The following is a 23,736-nucleotide window of genomic DNA, read 5'->3' as shown; positions in this document are numbered from 1 at the left end:
ACGCTTACGTGCATCCGCGGAAGTACATACGCGGGAGATGCGCACTGTTATCCTTCGCGAGAATGACTTCGATCAGGCATTTGCCATGTTATTTTTTGTCTCGAGGGATTTTCGATAGGATTTTGTTTAACCTAAGTTTGGGCACGCAGATGTGGTCTTTTTGTACCAGATGGGTGGTAGAAGATGTTTATGGAACATCATCTGGTGATTGTTGTGTGTTTTGGTTCATCCTTTATCGAAATGGCGTGAATACCAATCTTTAGGGGGCATGCTGGCCTGATTGGGCCTGACCAGTATGATTATTTATTTAATAGTATATGCCAGTCTGGCTTTACTTGTAATACAGACATGTTCGTCGTCTTTTTAGGTTGCACCCAATTAATATAGATATGCGCAATATTTGAAAGTGGACTGTATTGGATATTTTTGTGATCAACACTCCATTTGGATTTTTTACTAGGGAAACAGTTTACAGGTAGGAACCCATGTCAATTTTCAATCAGTTGGTGACTTTATTCCACTATTAACTTGTAGTGGACGAGTGTCAGTTCTTTGGAACATTCAACTCAGGCAACTGTGTTGGAATTGAGATGGATTTACTGTGTTTAAGATTTCCGAATTAATTCAAGGTACGTGGGATTTCGGATATCCCTTTTTTGGTTGATGGTGGATTTATAGTTATGATTTTAAGTTCAGGGACTGGGAAATGGTGGAAAAATAGTTTTTTCCTTTCGATTTCATATCTCCTTTGCAGATAAGGACCCTTCGTCTTATCTATGTTTGGTGAGCATTTCCTTTGGATTGCTAATTAAATAATTCCCTTCCACGCATCAGCGCTACTAACGATCTGCATTAGGTTAACATTCCAAGCTAGTACACGTTTTGACTTTCACATATAATGATATATTTGATCTTTACACAAGGGATTTTCAGGATTATTATTAATGGGTAAGCCGGTTGGCTTCACACCAGACAGGTTTTGCACTGATCCTCAAGAATGTGGGGGATGAGGTGGTACACCTCAGCACAATCACTGTGATACTAATCTGTAATCAGATCATTAATTGCTGACCCTGGTAGGTCTTGTGTTTTGATTTAAATAGCTGTTCTTTGCATTTTGTAGCCCTGAACACCCATCTGTGACCCGAAATGTGGCTTGTCTGGTTTGTTTTACTATTCTTTCATTTTTTGTTATCAATTATGTTTTGACTGTGACATATTATTTCAAAATGACTATTGTTTCATGTGGTATGTTTATATTGTGATTGTATTTTGGGTTAACAATGTGTGGTGCTTTGTTTAAAATCATCTTCAGCCTTGAAAATGACCAGGTGGTCGAAACACGTGTCGGCTGTACAACGACCAGAATTAAAATCAGACTTCACATTGTCTTCTTTGTCATAGTGACATTTATCAAAATTTCCATTGTATCGGATACTTAACTAGTGGTTGGAGCGCAAAGTGCCTTCCCTGAAATACCATTTAGTCCAATAGGTAGTCTCTTGGATTTGTCAGTGCCACTCGGCACTCCCTTCAGTGGAATCCCAGTATCGGAGCGCCGCCTCGGCCGGTGAGTGGACCACATTAGACTGTGGCTCGTCATCAGCCTTACTGTGGGTTTTGACTGCAGCTGCCAGTCCGACCCTCCAGGTATTCTCCGACCATCTCCTCCTCCACACTCTGTTCGAAGTTTCCATTGAGACTAAGTATCTTTCAGAACCAACTGCCATTCCCTGCCACATGGGCATTCCCGTGTGAAGGTGTGACCCATGACTCCACGCAGCGTGGCTTGCAAGTGGTTGACACAGCTTCTGACACGGGTGTCTGTTGCGAATAAGCACATGGTCTCCCACTGCAAGGTGTCTCAGGCAGTCTTCTCCTTTCCTTTCAATGTGCAGAGTTGTACGGTATGCCAAGAGCAAAGAGGTGAGTGCTGCCTGCCCCCAGCTTTTCTCCTTTTTCATGGGGGATTCTGAAGGCATTATTTGCGCTTTTCATAAAGTGTTCCACACCCTCGTTAGCCCAGGGCCAACAGGGAGCTATTCTCTTGGACTTAACAAAAGTCCTTGAAGTCTTTATCACGGCCGAGGCCTCACACCACATGCAGCTCTCCAGGAAGAAGTCAACTTCTTTTTCAAGCTCCAGGAAGCGGACATTTTCAAGGTGCTGCTCCTTTGTCTTGCTTGTCCCACGATAGTCAGTTTGGGCCAGCTGCATGCCCTGAGGTACAAGTTCCGGAGGGGTGACCAGCTAGGATCCACAGAGAAGCGCTCCTACCAAGTCTCCAGACAGTTCTGCATTGGACCCTCCTGAGTCCTCCAATGAAGGACTGGGCTGCAGCTGCCCTGTTTCTAGAGAGGAAGCTTCGCCATTGACGTGTCTCCAGCTTTTGCACCATAATCTGCACGTCCAGGTGTTTGGCAATAGTTGCAGAGATGTCCTGCGGGGAGCTGATCTTGGGAAGGGATGCCATTGTTATTATCTGCAAGTGCTCCATCAGGGTTCTCTTGGTGTTCTCCATGCAGCTTTATGAGGACTCCCAGACCCATCAATGGTCCTTCCTCATCAAGGCCCACAAAGGGTCAGTCAAATAGTCCCAATTCAGTATAAAGCGCCCACAAAAGTTCAACATAAATAAATACATTTCAAGGAAGCTTTGTACCTCGGAAGGTGTCGACAGGAGTGCATAGCTTTAAAGTCATGAAATTCCTTTTGGCCCCCACAAGAGACCTTTTTTCTAGATCGCAAACCCAGAGAATTCCACCTTCCTTTGCACAACTGTGCACTCTTTCTGGTTCAGCATCCCGCCGTGCTGTGGTAGCCTCTGGAACACAGTTGCCAGCTGTCAGAGATATTCTCTTTTGGAAGAGGAGTATATTAGCACATCATCCCTGATGCAGAGGACCCCTGGGAGCCCCATCTGTATGTTTTAATGGTGTTTTGCAACATGTCAGCTGCTGGCAAGACTCCTAAACTCAGAATCTTATACCTGGGAAGGCCGGCATATGATGGAAAAGTCTTGATGGGCCATAACTCTTCGTGGATTGGCACCTGATGGTAGCCAGATTTAAGGTTGATGGCTGAGAAAAGAGTGGATCCTTGCAAGTCCACTATTATATTGTCCAAACATGGGAGTGGGGTGTGTAAGGAAGGCATGGTATCAAACAGTAAGACAGACACAAGTGATCACAGTTCAAGGGTGTTTATTGAACTTCAATTGAGTTCATAAAACGCCTATCTAACCTAAATCTAAATATGGGAGCAAGCTACTCCCAACAAATAATAATAACGCAGTCCTAGTCGAGTCTGTCAAAATAAAAGCGCCTATCCTAATAAACCTATTGCCAATCCTTACTTCCAAATACAAATAGTGCAGGAAACAACGTTATGCAAAAGAAAAGTGTTCAAGAAATGAAATGTCAGGATATTCAAGCCGTTGGCTTCACTTCCCCACGTTTGGCACACTTGAGTTTAGCACAGTCTCTGGCTTCTCTAGCACGTGGATCCAGCTTCAAAATTCCACACCAAGGCCTCCTGTGTCAAAGCCTCTTATTTTAGAGGGCCGGAGGCAACATGATAAAACATTAAAGTTCCTTTCTTTTCAGGATTTTCACTTATGCAACTTCTCGGGTGGTTTAGTGTTCACCCCGGGTCCCCCTCGGTCGGGCTCAGGCCCACTTTAACACAGAACCTTCAATTGATCTCCCTCTGGCAGTCTCGGACCAAATTCATGTATTTTTCCAAACTTTCTCTACTTCATCAAGATCGAAGATTTTCGAATGTGCTCAGGATTTAGCTTGACCCGTCACAGGGCCACTTCGATTCACATTTATTTGTTCTCTTTCATTTGATCTCCGTCAGCCGGGCTCAGACCAAATACATCTACTTTTGTCACTTCTCAGCTGTATACCTTACAGAGACCTTTGATTGAGCACCTACACGGTGCTGGACCACTCTGTCAAAGGTATTGTAGCTTGGTTTAAAGTTCAATCACTCATCAGCAGCTTAACTTCACTTGCGCCTCTTATCACATGCATTTTAACAAAGTATGTTCCAACGCTCGCCCTACAGTGTTGCTGCTTGCAACCTTGGCTTCAACACAGACTGGTCTTGTATCAGTCTCCCCAACACACCAGCTGTGTTGATTTGCTGCTTTGTTCTTGGAGTCAAGGACAATACCACAGAGGCTGGTATTCTCCCAGCCTTGATTACTAATGCGGAAGGGCACCAGGTATCTCCAACACACAATGCAGAATTCTTCAGCCTGGTTTCCTGGTTTTACGCTTTCTATCTTCAAGGACTCTGGAAAGTAACGGTTCCTTGTCGGAAAGGTCAAGGGGATTTCCTTCCTCACGATCCCCTTCTGTTTTGCCGTCTTTCCTCTCGTGTCCAGCTGCTGTCTCGAAATTTCTGTTTCCTCGTGTGCTTTGGCTCGATTAAAGTGTGCTCTTGTGCTCCGCCTTTTATCCATGTGGGGAAGTGTAATGGATGTCAGGTGTATATGATGATCAGTAATTGCCTGACCTTGCCTGACCATTGTACTGGGACACGTCACGTACACGGCTTGGGTGTTAGTCTGTTTGCTCTCATAGCGGGCTGTCCATGAGAAAGTGTTTGTTCTGTAAGAGTTCCTAAATATCCTATTTGGTAGGATGGGGTAAAGGTGTTATAGGGAAGGGGATACTGCATCTCACCATCCAGTGTCCCACTCCACGAAGACCCCTCACCCAGGTGATCCTCCTGCATTGGTCCACCTCCAGGAACTGGATTCAAAAGCGAATTCTGTGTCATGGCCACCTGGATGACAGATCCCTGGGCACTAGTGGGTGGCACACCCTCTGATTTCTCACAGGTGCCTCTCCCTGCGTATCACCCGGTTGGGCAAACTCCTGTCCATGCAAATCTGTACCTTGTTGGGCTGCTTCTGTTTGCGAGCTACCTGCTATAGGTGAAATGGAAGGGGTTCGGACCTCCACCCTTTCAATGATGTCATCACCCTCCAGCTGTTCAGGGCTCACTCCACTTTCTTCCTTAAGTGCAAAGGAATCCAGCAAAACTGAGTGCCGCAGGTTGGACTGTGGGGTCTATGTTCAGGTGGATTTCTTGCCCTTTCAAGGAACCTATGCCCTTGGAAAGATTATGGTAGGTATTGTGAGAAACCTGAAGTCTATGAACTTGCTAGGAAGCATGGAATCAAGAGAGAAGCAATGTGCTGGGTGGCGAGCTGCATTGAGATTTATACCAGGACTAGGTTACACTGATTAGTCATACTTTAATCGGTGGCCATGTTGGAAACAACTGGACCGCTGAGGTTGGTTAGTCGCAATGGAACAAGTCAGAGCCATTTCCATCTGTGCCACAAGGACCAAGAGGGGGGTGCGAGTTATGACACTATGACATGAACGCAGCCAGAGCATGTATTGCAAAATAAATGCCTGCACATGATGCAAAGTACCTTAATCATCTAGCAGCATGATATGATATGATATGATATGATATATGATTTGGCATTTATAACGCGCCTATACACAAGTGTTACAAGGCGCGACGAGGCAAAGGGGGGGAACAAAGGGAGGACAGACAGCGATCCTACTAGGCCAGGTGTCATTCAGATCGCACAATTGCAGGGGAAGGGGAAGGGGAACAGTGCGGGGGGAAGAGTGAGGGGCCAGTGCAGTACATGGGATGAATTGAATAAATAAAAACAATAAATAGAATAAATAAGGCAATAAGTAAAAGTACGGCCAGCTGGTGGCAAGTGCAAGTGCAGAGATCAGGTTTCAAGTGCTGGTATGGGGCTGTAGGATACAGAAAACAGCCCCCGAGTGCGGGGGATGCCAGCGAGGCAGTGCAGGTGTTGAACGAGTGGGGAGTGGACCTGGGCCCAAGATCAGAGGGTGGCCAGGTAACCAGTGCAGTTACATGCCGTTTCAGCCAGAGGTTCAGCAGGGGAGAGGAGGAGAGAAAGCAGAAACACACACGCTTTAGAGTTCTCACGCGACAAACTATACTCACGCTAGGAGCACCCGCGCTGGAAAACACACGCGCTATTGAGTTCTCGCGCGGCGAGCCGATTCTCGCGCCAGGAATCACACACATTGGAAAACACACGCGCTATATAGTTCTCACTCGACGAACAGAATCTCACGCTAGGGAGCACACGCGCTGGAAAACACACGCGCAGTTGAATACTCTCGCACGCGCAAAGGTTCAACGATAGTTTCAGATTACACATAGTACGCGTTTTTACAAATAACGTTCAAGCACACTCAGAGAGTTCAATAGTATAAATTCAAAGGTAACATTTTACGATTTCTCAAGTAAATGTCATTAAGATAAACAGAGCTGCAGTACAAACAAAGTCACTTATCTCCAAAACGATTTCTTAAGGATCTTCAGAGTTTCCTGTCTTCAAAACAAATTCCTGACAACTGATAGCTTCTCCAGAAACCCCCAAGAAAGTAGCCGCTCAACTGCTAACGCCTGAAGGATAAAATCCACCAGGCCCAAGTCTAAAGCAGGAGCAGCCACTAAACACGTCCTCTCAGCTGGGGTTTAGATGATGAAAGGCAAAGAGTGACAGTTTAGAATGTTCATTGTTGTTCAGCAGTGTCTTCTAACCAATCAGAGCTGTCACTGTGAGACTCCATTTTGCCTTGGGTCAGAACCAGGATTCTGAATCAGTAAGTTAAGGCCAAACCAACTACAATAGAAAACTTCCCACCCACACAAGGCTAATCTAAAAAGGATAAATAAAGAGAAATAATGAGAAGGAAACTTGAATAAGGGAAATAGCCTGAATAGGGGAAGGAAACCTGACAGTACCCCCCTCCTAATGCCCAGTCTCTGGGCCTACCTTATGTGGATTTTTAGCATGAAACTTAGCAACTAAACGGGGGGCATGTACATCAACTGAATCTTCCCATGATCGTTCCTCAGGTCCATATCCCTCCCAATCGATTAAATACTGCAACCTTCTCCTCACTTTCCTGGAATCCAAAATTTGTTTAACCACAAATTCCTCAGATGAATCCTCCAAAATCACAGGGGAAGGTGGTGTTCTAAATCTAGTTCCTGAACAAACTGGTTTTAAAAGGCTAACATGGAAAGTAGGATGTACCTTCAATTGCTTGGGTAATTTCAATCGTACTGCCACAGGTTTGATCATTCTCTCTACCTCGAATGGGCCTACAAATCGTGGACTGAATTTATTCTTCCCCTTAATTTTTAGGTACCGGGTAGAAAGCCAAACTAAGTCTCCCACCTTATATGCAGGACCAGCCTTCCTTCTCAAATCAGCACACCTTTTGTATTTCAACTTGTTTTCTCCCAGCACCTTTTTTGCTCTATCCAAGTTATTCTTCATTACCAACAAACGATCTTCCACTCTAGGATTCCCAGAATCCTCCAACACCTCAAAACTCAGAAAGCGAGGATGAAACACACGACCTAAAAAGAAAGGGGACATAGAAGTAGCATCTTTACCACAATTGTTATAAGAGAATTCTGCCAACCATACCAAATCCACCCATTCCTCTCCAGCTTGTAAATAACACCTTAAAAACTTCTCCAATTCTTGATTTACTCTCTCCACTTGTCCATTACTCTCCGGATGATACCCAGAAGTCAAACTAACGTCCACCCCAAGTTTCCTACAGAAGGCCCTCCAAAATTTTGAAATAAATTGAGATCCCCTATCAGAGATAACTTGACTTGGGAGTACATGTAGTCGAACTACACCTTGCAAAAAACTATGAGCCAGTTTTTCAGCGGTAACCTCTCCCTCCATTGGTAAAAAATGCGCTTCTTTAGTAAGAAGATCCACCACAACAAGAATGGTAGTACAACCCTTATCTTGAGGGAGATCAACAATGAAATCCATAGAAATAGTGTTCCAAGGACGAGGAGGAACAGGTAACGGCTCCAATAAACCATGCGGCTTCCCAACTTGACTTTTTGCTTGTGCACAGACTACACAAGTTTTAACAAAGTTCAATGTGTCTTGGCAAATTTTTTCCCACCAAAAATTCCTTCGAACCAATTCCAGAGTTTTTCTGAAACCAGGATGTCCTGATAAAATGGATTCATGACAATTTCTCAAAACCTTTTCTCTTAACTCTTCAGTAGGTACATAAAGCTTGTTATCAAAAAAAGGAAGATCGTCTTTCAAACTTCTGGCTGGATCCAGTCTCACCCACTCCTCCATCTTCTGCAAGGACATATTCTGGCGAACTTCATTCAAAAAATCAATTTCTTTAATGGCTCCAGCTAACAAAAAACGTTCTGGAGCAATTAGAGGTTCTGGCTCCAGAATCTCTCTCTCCTCACTACCAGGAAATTGGCCGGATAAGGCATCAGCTTTTTTGTTCTGACTTCCGGGTTTAAAAGTCACAATGAAATCATAATCGGCAAAGAATAAGGACCAACGAAGTTGTCGTGGAGACAAGGTTCTTGCAGATTTTAAAAACAATAAATTTCGATGATCAGTAAGAACCGTTACCGTATGTCTTGCCCCTTTCAGAAAATGTCTCCATTCTTCAAAAGCGGACTTTATTGCTAATAGTTCACGATCTGCAATTGTATAGTTCACTTCTACGGCAGAAAACTTCCTAGAAAAGAATGCAACTGGATGTAGTTGACCAGTAGTTTCATTCCTTTGAGAAAGCACCGCCCCCAACGCTAAATTTGAAGCGTCCGCCTCCACACAAAAAGGTTTGGAGAGATCAGGATGAATTAGAATTGGACTAGAAGTAAATTTTTGTTTTAACTCTTGAAAAGCTTTTTCTGCTTCAAGGTCCCAGTCAAATTTCACTCCTTTTTTCAAAAGTCTCGTTATAGGAGCAACCAGCCGAGAAAAACCTTCGATAAATCTCCTATAAAAATTGGCAAACCCTAAGAAACTTTGTATTTCCTTAACCTTAGTAGGAGAGGGCCATTCAAGAACTGCTTTAACTTTTTTAGGATTCATTTCTAAACCCTTAGGTGAAATTATAAAACCTAAAAACTCCACAGAATCTGTATGGAATTGACTTTTTTCCAATTTGGCAAACAAATGGTTTTCTTGCAGCTTTTGTAAGACTAAGCGCACATGTTTCTGATGTTGATCCAGGTCAGAAGAGAAAATCAAAATATCATCGATATACACGACAACAAAAATATCCAGGTATTCTCTAAAAACCTCATCAATGAAAAATTGGAAAGCCGCTGGAGCAGTACATAAACCGAATGGCATAACTTGGTATTCAAACAGCCCAAACCTGGTCTTAAACGCTGTCTTCCATTTGTCCCCTTCCTGCACACGCGCAAGATGGTAAGCTCCTCTCAAATCTAATTTAGAGAAAATATTTGCTCCTTGTATTTGATTAAGCATTTCCGAGATGAGAGGAAGAGGATACCGGTTCTTAACAGTGACTTTGTTAACTGCTCGATAATCTATGCAAGTTTGAAGCGTTCCATCCGGTTTTGGTACAAAAAATAAAGGAGAGGCCGCCGGTGACTTAGAATGACGAATAAACCCTTTGGCCAAGTTTTCCGACAAATATTCTTTTAAATAATCATTCTCTTTCTCTGTAAGAGCATATACCCTACTACTAGGCAAAATTGTTCCTGGCTCCAGCTCAATTTTACAATCAAAGGGCCTATGGGGTGGTAATTCTCCTGCCACTTTCTCATCAAATACGTCCCAAAAATCTTTGTAACACTGGGGAAGTTGACCCACTACAGCTCCCACATCATGACATCCAATTCCAGTCTCAGCCAGAAAACTAGACACTGAATTACTTTGTTTGACATCTTCCTCAAAGAGACTTCCTGAAAAGCAATTCTATTTACAAAAATCTGACTGCATGTCAATTGTCCTAGCACTCCAATCAATCAGAGGATTATGGAGAGTAAGCCAAGGCATACCCAAAATAATCTTTAACAAAGGAGCATCAATTAACTTGAACGAAATTATCTCTCTGTGACCTCCTGATAACTCCAAAGTTAAAGAACCAGTCCTATGAGTAATAGGACCAGAAGATAGATATGTACCATCAACAGCCCTAGCCTGCTCTACAACCTCCTTCTGAATAATTGGAATTCCCAAAGATTTTGCCAGACCCCAATCCATGAAATTCCCAGTGGCACCAGAGTCAAGCATAACAGGACCATTTCCCTTACACTCCAACTCAAAGAACAAGGATATATTTACGGTTATATGGGGAACCGCTGTCTGCACAGTATTGGCGATCTGTTGTACCTTGACCACTGAAGTAGAAGTCTTCTTGGGAGTGTAAGGACAGTTCCCTAAAAAGTGCTCACCTCTTCCACAATATAAACACAGATTGTTATCTCTCCTCCTAGCCTTTTCTTCCACTGTTAAAGGGCCTCGGACCCTGGGAGGTGGATTATTCCCTTTGGATTTACTCTCTACTTTAGGTCTATCCAGTCTAACTAAAGACTTTACGTCACTCTGACAATGATGCCTCTCTGCCTTCCTTTCACTCAAACGAAAGTCCAATTGAATAACCAAATCAATCAGACCTTCACAAGTAGGAGGGCGTTCAACTACTCCAGACAATGCATCCTTTAACTCATCTCTAAGGCCCCGATAAAACAACGAGGCCTGTTTAACCTCGGGCCACTTGCTTTCTAACACTAGGGACTTAAATTGTGTTATATAAGCAATCAAGTCTCTATTACCTTGTTTTAATTCTAAAAGTTCACCATCCACTTCCAGAGATAACTGTCTTCTATCAAACATCTTTCGGAATATCTCTAAAAAACTGGTGTAATTTCCTAAAACCGCACTCTTTTGACTCACCAACAACCCAGCCCAAGCAGATGCCTCCCCAGAAAGATAGGACAACATAAAAGTTATCTTAGAAGCATCCGATGGAAATAATTCTGGTCTACTCATAAAATGTAATTCACATTGCGTCAAAAACACCCTAAACCTCTTGGGATCCCCATGATAACGTTCTGGAGGCGCCAAAGGAACTGGCATAATTATACTCCTTACCCCTTCTGCCACTGGAGGCGCCCGTTGTGTTTGTGGTAAATGATCTTCACCTTCCCTTTCTAACTCAGGTGGAGAACCAGTGCCCCCTGAAACCTCATCCTCTCTCCTTTCTCCCCTCTGTTGAATTTGTGTTACTTTAACACTCAAGTCATCCACCTTTTGACTAAGTAAGGCATTTTCATCCCGAGATATTTTCAACTCCTCCCGTAACTCCCTGATCAAAGATCCTAACATCTCCATGGATTCGTCGGGGTTCATGACAGCTCGGGCGGACTAAATTATTGGCCTTTCATTCTGTCAGGCTGAGAGGTCCTGTGTCCGCGGAAGCTGCTGAACCCCCGACAATCCCCCTGAAATGTAATTCCGAGAACTAGATTTCAATTCAGCTCTGCAAACTACACCCCAAAGGGAAAGGGGGAAGTGGATAACAAAACAACACCAGGCTGACTGCGTCAAGGCTCACCAAAGCTGAACCTGCAGAGGATATAAGAAAAGCAGATACAATTCCTTTTATTACTTACTTAACCTTAGGAATGGGAAAGACTTTAAATCCTTAACTAATAATTAAGAATCATACCTGGTTCTTCTCTTGAAATTTCTTAGAGAAGCTTGTAAAGAAGCTGAAAATCTCTCTTACTTGAGACTCTTGAAATTCACAGCAACTTCTTAATTTGGGCAAATCTGGAAAGTTTTGTTCTTTGCCTCTTTTCCAAAATTCACTAGTTGTCCAGTTAAATTGTCTTTATTTATTCTTTCCTTTTCTTTCAAACTTTTCTTTTGTTTTCAAACTATTTACAATTCAATAAAGTTTGTGAATTCTTGAAGAAACACGTGTTAAACACACACGCGGGTTATTTCAATACAGATGAATTGCATGTTGAAAACTTGCTGCGTTGAAGAACACGCGCACGGTAAGCAAAGTCCACGCGCAGAAAACACACGCGCTTGCCAAAACACGCCAAGTAGAATTCACGCGCAAACGAAAACACGCGCAGAAAACACATGCGCTAATAAATTCCCGCGTTGATGAACTTCCGCGCCTATTCACACGCGCCTTATAACCCACGCGCAAAGATTTCACACGCGATCGAGTGCACGCGTTAAAAAGGACACGCGCAAGAAACCACACGCTCAATTGAGTTCTCGCGCTGAAGCACACGTGCTTAAAAACACACGCGCTATAGAGTTCTCACGCAGCAAACAGATTATCGCGTCAGGAAGCACACACGCTGGAAACACACACGCTTTAGAGTTCTCATTCGACGAACTATACTCACGCTAGGAGCACCCTCGCTGGAAAACACACGCGCTATTGAGTTCTCGCGCGGCGAGCCGATTCTCGCGCCAGGAATCACACACATTGGAAAACACATGCGCTATAGAGTTCTCACGCGACAAACAGAATCTCGCGCTAGGGAGCACACGTGCTGGAAAACACACGCGCAGTTGAATACTCTCGCACGCGCAAAGGTTCAACGATAGTTTCAGATTACACGTAGTACGCGTTTTTACAAATAGCGTTCAAGCGCACTCAGAGAGTTCAATAGTATAAATTCAAAGGTAACATTTTACGATTTCTCAAGTAAATGTCATTAAGATAAACAGAGCTGCAGTACAAACAAAGTCACTTATCTCCAGAACGATTTCTTAAGGATCTTCAGAGTTTCTTGTCTTCAAAACGAATTCCTGACAACTGATAGCTTCTCCAGAAACCCCCAAGAAAGTAGCCGCTCAACTGCTAACGCCTGAAGGATAAAATCCACCAGGCCCAAGTCTAAAGCAGGAGCAGCCACTAAACACGTCCTCTCAGCTGGGGTTTAGATGATGAAAGGCAAAGAGTGACAGTTTAGAATGTTCATTGTTGTTCAGCAGTGTCTTCTAACCAATCAGAGCTGTCACTGTGAGACTCCATTTTGCCTTGGGTCAGAACCAGGATTCTGAATCAGCAAGTTAAGGCCAAACCAACTACAATAGAAAACTTCCCACCCACACAAGGCTAATCTAAAAAGGATAAATAAAGAGAAATAATGAGAAGGAAACTTGAATAAGGGAAAATAGCCTGAATAGGGGAAGGAAACCTGACAGAGATGAGAGAAAGAGAAGAGGTGGTTGAAGGTAGCCTAAAAATGAGCTGAGTGTCATCCGCATAGCACTAAAAGTTGGGGCAGAAAGCGGCCATTTCGGTGGGCAAGAAGTGCCAGGTATTGGTTGAACAGCCAGGAAGAGAGGTTAGACCCCTGGGGTATGCCACAGGTAAAGATAAAGATAGAGGAGGGGAAGGACCTCAGTTGGACTTGGCAGGGTCGATCAGAGAGGAAAGAAGTCAGCAATGCCCGGGCCTGACCGGTGATACCCAGGGTATCACGGAGACGGTTGAGCAGGATGGCATGGTTGACCGTGTCAAAGGCAGAAGAGAGATCAAGTAAGATGAGGACACAGGGGGTGTTGGAATCAAGGTTGGAGGGCAGGCCTTTGCAGATGTTCAGGTGAGCAGTTTCCATGCTTCTGGCAGCTCTGAAGCCAGACTGATGGTCATGAAGACAACCAACAGATTCAGTGTGAAGATTAATCTGGGAGATGGCCAGCTTTTCCAGGAGTTTGACCAGGAAAGGAGTGATGGAGATTGGCCGATAATTAGCCGGGCAGGACGGGTCGGCAGAGGGTGCACAGGGAGTGCTTCAGGGGGGATAGGAAGACTCCAGCGGCGAAGGAGTGGTTGCAGAAGTTGGCCAGAGCAGGAGCCAGGGGGTCAATGTGGTCCTTGATGGTTTTGGAGGAACAGGGATGAACCTGTTTTGACGAGACTTTCATAGATCGGACTTGTCTAGAAGGGCCAGAGGAAGAGCAGGGAGTAGAGGGAGGAGGGGGAGAGGAAGAGAGAGAGGACAGGATGTCCTGAGTTTTAGAGATAAAATGAGAAGCCAGAGCCGTGCAGAGGGCCTGGGAGGGGACGGGAGAGGTAGAGAGTGCAGCAGGATTGGCCAGTTCCTTGCAGATTTTAAAGAGTTTGGTCGAGTTGTTAGATGCCACAGAGACGCGGGCTTGGATGTGAGCTCTCTTCTTGGTGCAGACAGAGATTCAGTATTGCCTTTGGAGCAGGCGGCATGCCAGTTTGTCAGAGGATGTACCAGAAGCAGACAAATTCCTCTCAGCCACCCTGCACTTGCGTTTGAGGGTGACGAGGTCTGAGTCGTACCAGGAGTTACATTTGGCTTTGGGCTTCAGGCGGATTCTCATGACAGGGGCAAGAACATCAAAAGTATCAGATATAGCAGAGTGGAGCATGGAGAGGGCTGTGTCAGGGTGTGAAACAGCCAAAGGTGGAGGGGGGGTGAGAAAGGTACGGTGGAAGCCTCAGCTGACACACGCTTCATGGGTCGGATAACCGAAAAGGTGGGTGGCAGTGCTGGAGTTGGCTTGGCCTGCGGGGTAGAGAGGGTGAGCTGGGAGGAAAGGAGAAAGTGATCACTCCAGGAGAGAGGAGTGGTGAGAGGGATAGAAAGGGGAACGTCTGAAGAGATCAGAACCTCCTGAGTGTGCCCTGCAGAGTGAGTTGGACCAGAGGGCAGAATAGAGAGTTAGAGAGAGTCAGAAAGGTCGCAAAAGAGTCCAGAGGATGGGCAGGAGGCATCCAGGTGGATGTTAAAGTCCCCAAGAAGGAGGAGTTGTTTGGTTAAGACCAGGAGGGTAGAGGAGAGGTGCTCCCATTCAGAGAGGAAGGGGGAGATCTGACCAAGTGGCCGATAGATAGTAGCCACAGTAATGGAATGGCTAGGATAGAGAGAGAGCCTGCAGGCAAGGCATTCGAAGGAGGAGTATGCCTACATAGGTATGACAGAGGCAGTAATCCACTCGGGGAAGATCAGTGCTACACCCCCTCCAGAACGGTTGGACCTAGGTGTGGAGAGGATCTTGTAGTCGTCAGGGAGGAGAGTGTCAAAACTTGTGATAGAGCTGGCCGTGAACCATGTCTCAGTGAGACCGAGGACATCGAGGTCAAGTTCCTCACAACCATAGGGCAATTCAAAGGAAAATGGGCAACCCTATGGTGCAACCCTACGATGGCGGTCAAGGAGAACATTAAGGAGCAAAGATTAGGTGAAGACCCAACCATACAGCCGCTCTCTGGAGTCCCAAATTGGGTTCTATAGTAGTTGTAGTTCTGCTCAATGTGAATCCTTTAGTTCAAATTCTTAATAAAATATGAAAGTCAAATGGTGGTATTCCATCAAGTGAAAAATATTTATTTTATACAAAGAGGTGGCAAATAGCCACCAGAATATTCTTCATGAGGAAGAAATTGCCATTAATCATTCTATCCGTAGACTTCTATTGTGCCAATGCATTTCGGAATATAACATCCTTCATCAGGGCAAGTCTAAAAGGTGATTTTCAAATGCAATCATATCAACCATTTCGTAGTTATTACAAAATTAAACAAATTTCCATATTTTGAACAACACAAATATATCAACATTAACAGTCATCATCCAAATAATTGAAAAAGTAAAACAACACATACCGGGCCACTTAATGAGCCGGAACAGAAGGTAGATCCAAAAAAAATAAATAAGAAAAACAAATCAATATGCAGGTAGATCAAGACATCTTGTAACTAAAAATGGAGGTAATCGGGTCTTTACCTGATTTCGGTGAGTAATGGCGGAAACTATTTTCCGGAGTGCAAGCTGCTTCCACCGAGTGCGGAGAGCAGGTGCTGTAAACGGTAAGAGAAAAACTCTATAAAAGACTTATTCTAGGTGTGCCTAATCACTAATAGTAAACTCGGGTGGTAGCTTACCCTATGTGGAGAACGAAGCGGAGGAGTTCTCCCTGTGCCTTCTGAAAGCAGACTGTCTTCGTTGCATCGGCGCGTCGCCGAGCAACCAGGATTTTGTAGGACACGTGATTGAAGGCTGAGTGCCTTCCTTGTTTAGACACGTTGCCGAGCAACCCGGCATGTGATCACGGCTCCATGACAATAGGCACGAGCCGTGACCAATGTCAGGAAACTGTTCGATGAATAGCCTACAATCAAAATTGCTTACTAAGTGGCCCTCCTGGGGTAGAGGCGAAAAAAGTCAACACCTTAAAAGCGGAATACGTGGATTGTAGTCCATAGACATAGAAAAAATACTAAGAAAAATTACTGAAAACTACAATAATGGGCGTTCCTAACTAGGATGGATGGAGCCTAGGGATCAGCTCAAAGGCTGTGCTATATATGGAAACAAGTGTCTACATGCCGCTAGTGGTGTCGTCTAGACAGACGGCACCTTGGGTCCTGGAAGAGCTCCAGGATGCGCAGCATGGAGAACATTTAATTCATGTAAATCATTACTTTTTCAAATACATTCAAGTATTGGTGTCAATTTAAACCAAACGATGTTCGATATCACAAACAAAAACAATTGGAGAAAACAATCAGGTAAAACACAATTAAAGTGAACGCAATTAGAGAAAACAGTGGTAGTTGATCTCCTCGTTTAACCCATTGGGTGCCAGACTTCCCAGTTTGTCGATCCAATACGTCTCTCTGCGATTCAAGCGTTGGCCTAAATCTTCGTGAGGGCTATTTTTGGTAAGTACTTCCAAAATCACAAATCTTATTTGTGACACATTATGTCCATTGGAGATCCAATGCCGAGCCACGGCTGAATTAATGTTTGCATTACGAATGCATGACCGATGCTCTCCCCATCTCAACTTGGCTGTTCGTGTCGACTGTCCTACATAGAATTTCCCACAAGGGCATTTAATACCATAAATAATATTGCTACTGTCACATGTGGCAAAAGTCTTGAGCAAAATCTTCTGCCCCGTCCTTGGATGGTTAATGGAGTTTCCTTTTATAACAAAATCACAGTTAACACACTGTAAACATGGAAAAGTCCCAGTCCGCTGTGTCATTGGTTTTCTCGCTGTTGGTTTTGTTTGTACCAGTTCATCTCTTAAATTCCTACTTCGTTGGTATGCAAAGATTGGTTTTTCACTAAAGATATCTTGAACTCGGGTATCATTTTTAAAAATCTCCCAATGTTTCATAATAGTTTTCTTAATCTTTATGCTTTGTGTAGAGAACTTAGATACGAATACCGGTGACTTCAATTCTCTTTTTCTTTTGGAATTCTATTCTAATAAAAGAGTCTCCCGAGGTAAAGCATCAACTCTATCTGATGCCTGATCAAGTTCATCCTGCTTGTATCCCCGAGCCAGAAATTTCTCTTTCATTTCCATCTGTTGTGTCCTGTAATCTTCAGGATCACTGACTATTTTCTTGATTCTCAGTAGTTGGCTGTATGGCAGGTTCTTCAGTAAACTCGGCTGGTGGAAGCTGAGGCGGTGCAGGAGATTGTTTCGATCTGTCGTTTTCCGAAATAGTGAAGTGCTGTAGCATGCAGATTTCTTGTGAACTTGTACATCAAGGAATGTTATGATTTCGTATGAGAACTCTCTGGTGAACTGTACCCTCTGGTCGATATTGTTCAGATACATGAAGAAAGTTTCAAAAGACTCTTTTGTACCTTTCCAAATCCCAAAGATATCATCTATGTATCTCGTCCATAGACGAATGTCATTCTTCCATTCCTGTTTGTTTAATACATGGTCAGTTTCAAATTTGTGCATGAAGCTGTTGGCATATGAGGGTGCCATAGTAGCTCCCATCGAGGTCCCTGCTACCTGTAGAAAAAATTGATTTCCATACTGAAAATAGGAGTTCTCAGCAATAAATTGTAATAATGCCAGTATAAATTCTTTTTGGGCACGTATCTCAGGTGCTTTCAGTAGCAACCATTCTACTGCTTCCATCCCCAGATCATGGGGTATGGAGGTGTATAAACTTTTCACGTCTATAGTGAACATCAGATCTTCAGGCGCAGGTGTCAATAAGTTCAGTTTCTGCAGGAAGTGGGTGGTATCTCTTGTGTAAGTGCTAGTCTTTTGTATCAAGGGCTGTAGGAAAAAATCTATATAAACTCCTAAGGGTTGGTTAATGCTCTCTATCCCTGCAACGATTGGTCTACCAGGTGGTTTCATGGCGTCTTTATGGATCTTCGGTAATGTATAAAAGTTGGGGATCCTTGGGTGTTCATTCAAGAGAAATTTCTGTGTATGCTCGTTAATCCAATCCAATTCAAATGCCTTCGTTAGGAGGCTCTTCAGATTCTGCTTGATCGAGAGGGTGGGGTCATGATCCAAACTCGCGTATGTGGTCTGGTCTTGAAGCTGTCTTTTACATTCAGCGTCATAGTCACAAGAATTCTGAATAACCAGGGCTCCTCCCTTATCCGCAGGGCGAAAGGTAATGCTCTTGTCACTAAATAGATCTCTAATCAATCTCATCTCGTGTGGTTTCAAATTCCTGTATGGAGGATTTCTGTAGCTTATACGTTCGAGGTCCCGGGTAACTAATCTCTGAAATATTTCTATGGATGGTACTGTAATTGGTGGAACAAATCCGCTTTTAACTCTAAATTCTTGAAAATCTGGAATCTTGGTCGGATTCTCATGGGTCTCTAGTTCATTGAAGAAGACTTTCAGTTTGAGTTTGCGAACAAAATTATAAAGTTCTATCTTTGTGTCAAACAAGGTGGTACCGTAAGTCGGTACAAAGCTTAGACCTTTCTGTAGAGTCTCCTCTTCTGCCTTGTTAAGTCTCCTATCTGAAATGTTAACCACTAACTTTTCTTGTGTTGTAATCTCGTTAAGGGTTTGTTTCTTGCGTTGCCTCCTCCCCCTGCGGGTTCTTTTCGACGAGCGCCTAAAAAAGATACAGCGGGTGGGGCTCGCGTTGAAGGGCTTGTTGTCTGTGCGAGGTTTTCTATGTTTTGTTCTGCTGGAATATCGAACTCTCTTTGGGCTTCTGAGTCGGAACTGGAGGTGTTGTCGGATGTGTATTTAAATGGTTTCTTCGGTGTAGCTTGGCTGTATTTATCCATCCAGGTATATACCTCGTCATTAATGTAATCATAGGTATCTCTTCTAAATTTCTTAATCTTCTTTTGCTCCAATTCAGACTTGTAGTCCTCAAGTTTAGTATTGACCTCTAGTAGTATGTTATCATAATCTTCTCTTCCAAGTGTATCAACTAATTCTTTCTCTATTTCCTCAATTTCGGAAATTTGCAACCCGGCATGTGATCACGGCTCCATGTTCATTGGATCTAATCTTGCTAACTATCCAAGAGTTATCAAAGAATCTAACAACCCTGAGGACGGAAATTGAGGAAGTCTGAATTGGAGCAAAAGAAGATTAAGAAATTTAGAAGAGATACCTATGATTACATTAATGACGAGGTATATACCTGGATGGATAAATACAGCCAAGCTACACCGAAGAAACCATTTAAATACACATCCGACAACACCTCCAGTTCCGACTCAGAAGCCCAAAGAGAGTTCGATATTCCAGCAGAACAAAACATAGAGAACCTCGCACAGACAACAAGCCCTTCAACGCGAGCCCCACCCGCTGTATCTTTTTTAGGCGCTCGTCGAAAAGAACCCGCAGGGGGAGGAGGCAACGCAAGAAACAAACCCTTAACGAGATTACAACACAAGAAAAGTTAGTGGTTAACATTTCAGATAGGAGACTTAACAAGGCAGAAGAGGAGACTCTACAGAAAGGTCTAAGCTTTGTACCGACTTACGGTACCACCTTGTTTGACACAAAGATAGAACTTTATAAGTTTGTTCGCAAACTCAAACTGAAAGTCTTCTTCAATGAACTAGAGACCCATGAGAATCCGACCGAGATTCCAGATTTTCAAGAATTTAGAGTTAAAAGCGGATTTGTTCCACCAATTACAGTACCATCCATAGAAATATTTCAGAGATTAGTTACCCGGGACCTCGAACGTATAAGCTACAGAAATCCTCCATACAGGAATTTGAAACCACACGAGATGAGATTGATTAGAGATCTATTTAGTGAAAAGAGCATTACCTTTCGCCCTGCGGATAAGGGAGGAGCCCTGGTTATTCAGAATTCTTGTGACTATGACGCTGAATGTAAAAGACAGCTTCAAGACCAGACCACATACGCGAGTCTGGATCATGACCCCACCCTCTCGATCAAGCAGAATCTGAAGAGCCTCCTAACGAAGGCATTTGAATTGGATTGGATTAACGAGCATACACAGAAATTTCTCTTGAATGAACACCCAAGGATCCCCAACTTTTATACATTACCGAAGATCCATAAAGACGCCATGAAACCACCTGGTAGACCAATCGTTGCAGGGATAGAGAGCATTAACCAACCCTTAGGAGTTTATATAGATTTTTTCCTACAGCCCTTGATACAAAAGACTAGCACTTACACAAGAGATACCACCCACTTCCTGCAGAAACTGAACTTATTGACACCTGCGCCTGAAGATCTGATGTTCACTATAGACGTGAAAAGTTTATACACCTCCATACCCCATGATCTGGGGATGGAAGCAGTAGAATGGTTGCTACTGAAAGCACCTGAGATACGTGCCCAAAAAGAATTTATACTGGCATTATTACAATTTATTGCTGAGAACTCCTATTTTCAGTATGGAAATCAATTTTTTCTACAGGTAGCAGGGACCTCGATGGGAGCTACTATGGCACCCTCATATGCCAACAGCTTCATGCACAAATTTGAAACTGACCATGTATTAAACAAACAGGAATGGAAGAATGACATTCGTCTATGGACGAGATACATAGATGATATCTTTGGGATTTGGAAAGGTACAAAAGAGTCTTTTGAAACTTTCTTCATGTATCTGAACAATATCGACCAGAGGGTACAGTTCACCAGAGAGTTCTCATACGAAATCATAACATTCCTTGATGTACAAGTTCACAAGAAATCTGCATGCTACAGCACTTCACTATTTCGGAAAACGACAGATCGAAACAATCTCCTGCACCGCCTCAGCTTCCACCAGCCGAGTTTACTGAAGAACCTGCCATACAGCCAACTACTGAGAATCAAGAAAATAGTCAGTGATCCTGAAGATTACAGGACACAACAGATGGAAATGAAAGAGAAATTTCTGGCTCGGGGATACAAGCAGGATGAACTTGATCAGGCATCAGATAGAGTTGATGCTTTACCTCGGGAGACTCTTTTATTAGAACAGAATTCCAAAAGAAAAAGAGAATTGAAGTCACCGGTATTCGTATCTAAGTTCTCTACACAAAGCATAAAGATTAAGAAAACTATTATGAAACATTGGGAGATTTTTAAAAATGATACCCGAGTTCAAGATATCTTTAGTGAAAAACCAATCTTTGCATACCAACGAAGTAGGAATTTAAGAGATGAACTGGTACAAACAAAACCAACAGCGAGAAAACCAATGACACAGCGGACTGGATCTTTTCCATGTTTACAGTGTGTTAACTGTGATTTTGTTATAAAAGGAAACTCCATTAACCATCCAAGGACGGGGCAGAAGATTTTGCTCAAGACTTTTGCCACATGTGACAGTAGCAATATTATTTATGGTATTAAATGCCCTTGTGGGAAATTCTATGTAGGACAGTCGACACGAACAGCCAAGTTGAGATGGGGAGAGCATCGGTCATGCATTCGTAATGCAAACATTAATTCAGCCGTGGCTCGGCATTGGATCTCCAATGGACATAATGTGTCACAAATAAGATTTGTGATTTTGGAAGTACTTACCAAAAATAGCCCTCACGAAGATTTAGGCCAACGCTTGAATCGCAGAGAGACGTATTGGATCGACAAACTGGGAAGTCTGGCACCCAATGGGTTAAACGAGGAGATCAACTACCACTGTTTTCTCTAATTGCGTTCACTTTAATTGTGTTTTACCTGATTGTTTTCTCCAATTGTTTTTGTTTGTGATATCGAACATCGTTTGGTTTAAATTGACACCAATACTTGAATGTATTTGAAAAAGTAATGATTTACATGAATTAAATGTTCTCCATGCTGCGCATCCTGGAGCTCTTCCAGGACCCAAGGTGCCGTCTGTCTAGACGACACCACTAGCGGCATGTAGACACTTGTTTCCATATATAGCACAGCCTTTGAGCTGATCCCTAGGCTCCATCCATCCTAGTTAGGAACGCCCATTATTGTAGTTTTCAGTAATTTTTCTTAGTATTTTTTCTATGTCTATGGACTACAATCCACGTATTCCGCTTTTAAGGTGTTGACTTTTTTCGCCTCTACCCCAGGAGGGCCACTTAGTAAGCAATTTTGATTGTAGGCTATTCATCGAACAGTTTCCTGACATTGGTCACGGCTCGTGCCTATTGTCATGGAGCCGTGATCACATGCCGGGTTGCTCGGCAACGTGTCTAAACAAGGAAGGCACTCAGCCTTCAATCACGTGTCCTACAAAATCCTGGTTGCTCGGCGACGCGCCGATGCAACGAAGACAGTCTGCTTTCAGTAGGCACAGGGAGAACTCCTCCGCTTCGTTCTCCACATAGGGTAAGCTACCACCCGAGTTTACTATTAGTGATTAGGCACACCTAGAATAAGTCTTTTATAGAGTTTTTCTCTTACCGTTTACAGCACCTGCTCTCCGCACTCGGTGGAAGCAGCTTGCACTCCGGAAAATAGTTTCCGCCATTACTCACCGAAATCAGGTAAAGACCCGATTACCTCCATTTTTAGTTACAAGATGTCTTGATCTACCTGCATATTGATTTGTTTTTCTTATTTATTTTTTTTGGATCTACCTTCTGTTCCGGCTCATTACGTGGCCCGGTATGTGTTGTTTTACTTTTTCAATTATTTGGATGATGACTGTTAATGTTGATATATTTGTGTTGTTCAAAATATGGAAATTTGTTTAATTTTGTAATAACTACGAAATGGTTGATATGATTGCATTTGAAAATCACCTTTTAGACTTGCCCTGATGAAGGATGTTATATTCCGAAATGCATTGGCACAATAGAAGTCTACGGATAGAATGATTAATGGCAATTTCTTCCTCATGAAGAATATTCTGGTGGCTATTTGCCACCTCTTTGTATAAAATAAATATTTTTCACTTGATGGAATACCACCATTTGACTTTCATATTTTATTAAGAATTTGAACTAAAGGATTCACATTGAGCAGAACTACAACTACTATAGAACCCAATTTGGGACTCCAGAGAGCGGCTGTATGGTTGGGTCTTCACCTAATCTTTGCTCCTTGTTGTAATTTTGGGCCTGGGTGTCTCCAGGTCTTATTCAGCCAGCTCCTGTATACAGGATTCAACCTTCTAATAAAGATTAATCTCAGTAGAGACTTCTGTTAACACCAGAAAGACGTGAAATCCCCGTGGTGCCCACTCAAATTTGCTTCCTGGTCAAGGAGAACATTGCCACATGAAGAGACTTATGTTAAAACACCAAGGATGGAAAAAGGGATTGGTTGGACAAGCAAAAAATGTATATATCCATCCCTGATTGGAGAACAAATAATGGTTGTCGAAGTGAAGAGGATCGAATGTTCAGATATAGTAGAAAGATCAGGAGTACCAGGATGCTGGGAGAGACCTCAGCTATTGGTGTATGGACGAGTTGCCACCAGTACAGGATGGGAAGAAGGAATGTTATCTTGCCCCACATACTTATTGAAGAAGGAACCAGTAAGCATAGTGCAAATAGTAAATTACATGTGTTTAGAGTCATGGGCCAAGTACTCTAAGCTAATAACATGGTTTGACAATGAAGCAGGACCAGTATCTATAATACCACTAAAAAATGTGACAACATGCT

This window comes from Ambystoma mexicanum, chromosome 14 (genome assembly GCF_040938575.1).
Source record: "Ambystoma mexicanum isolate Mex_15411 chromosome 14, UKY_AmexF1_1, whole genome shotgun sequence".
Taxonomy (NCBI): domain Eukaryota; kingdom Metazoa; phylum Chordata; class Amphibia; order Caudata; family Ambystomatidae; genus Ambystoma; species Ambystoma mexicanum.
This window is presented reverse-complemented; position numbering follows the sequence as displayed.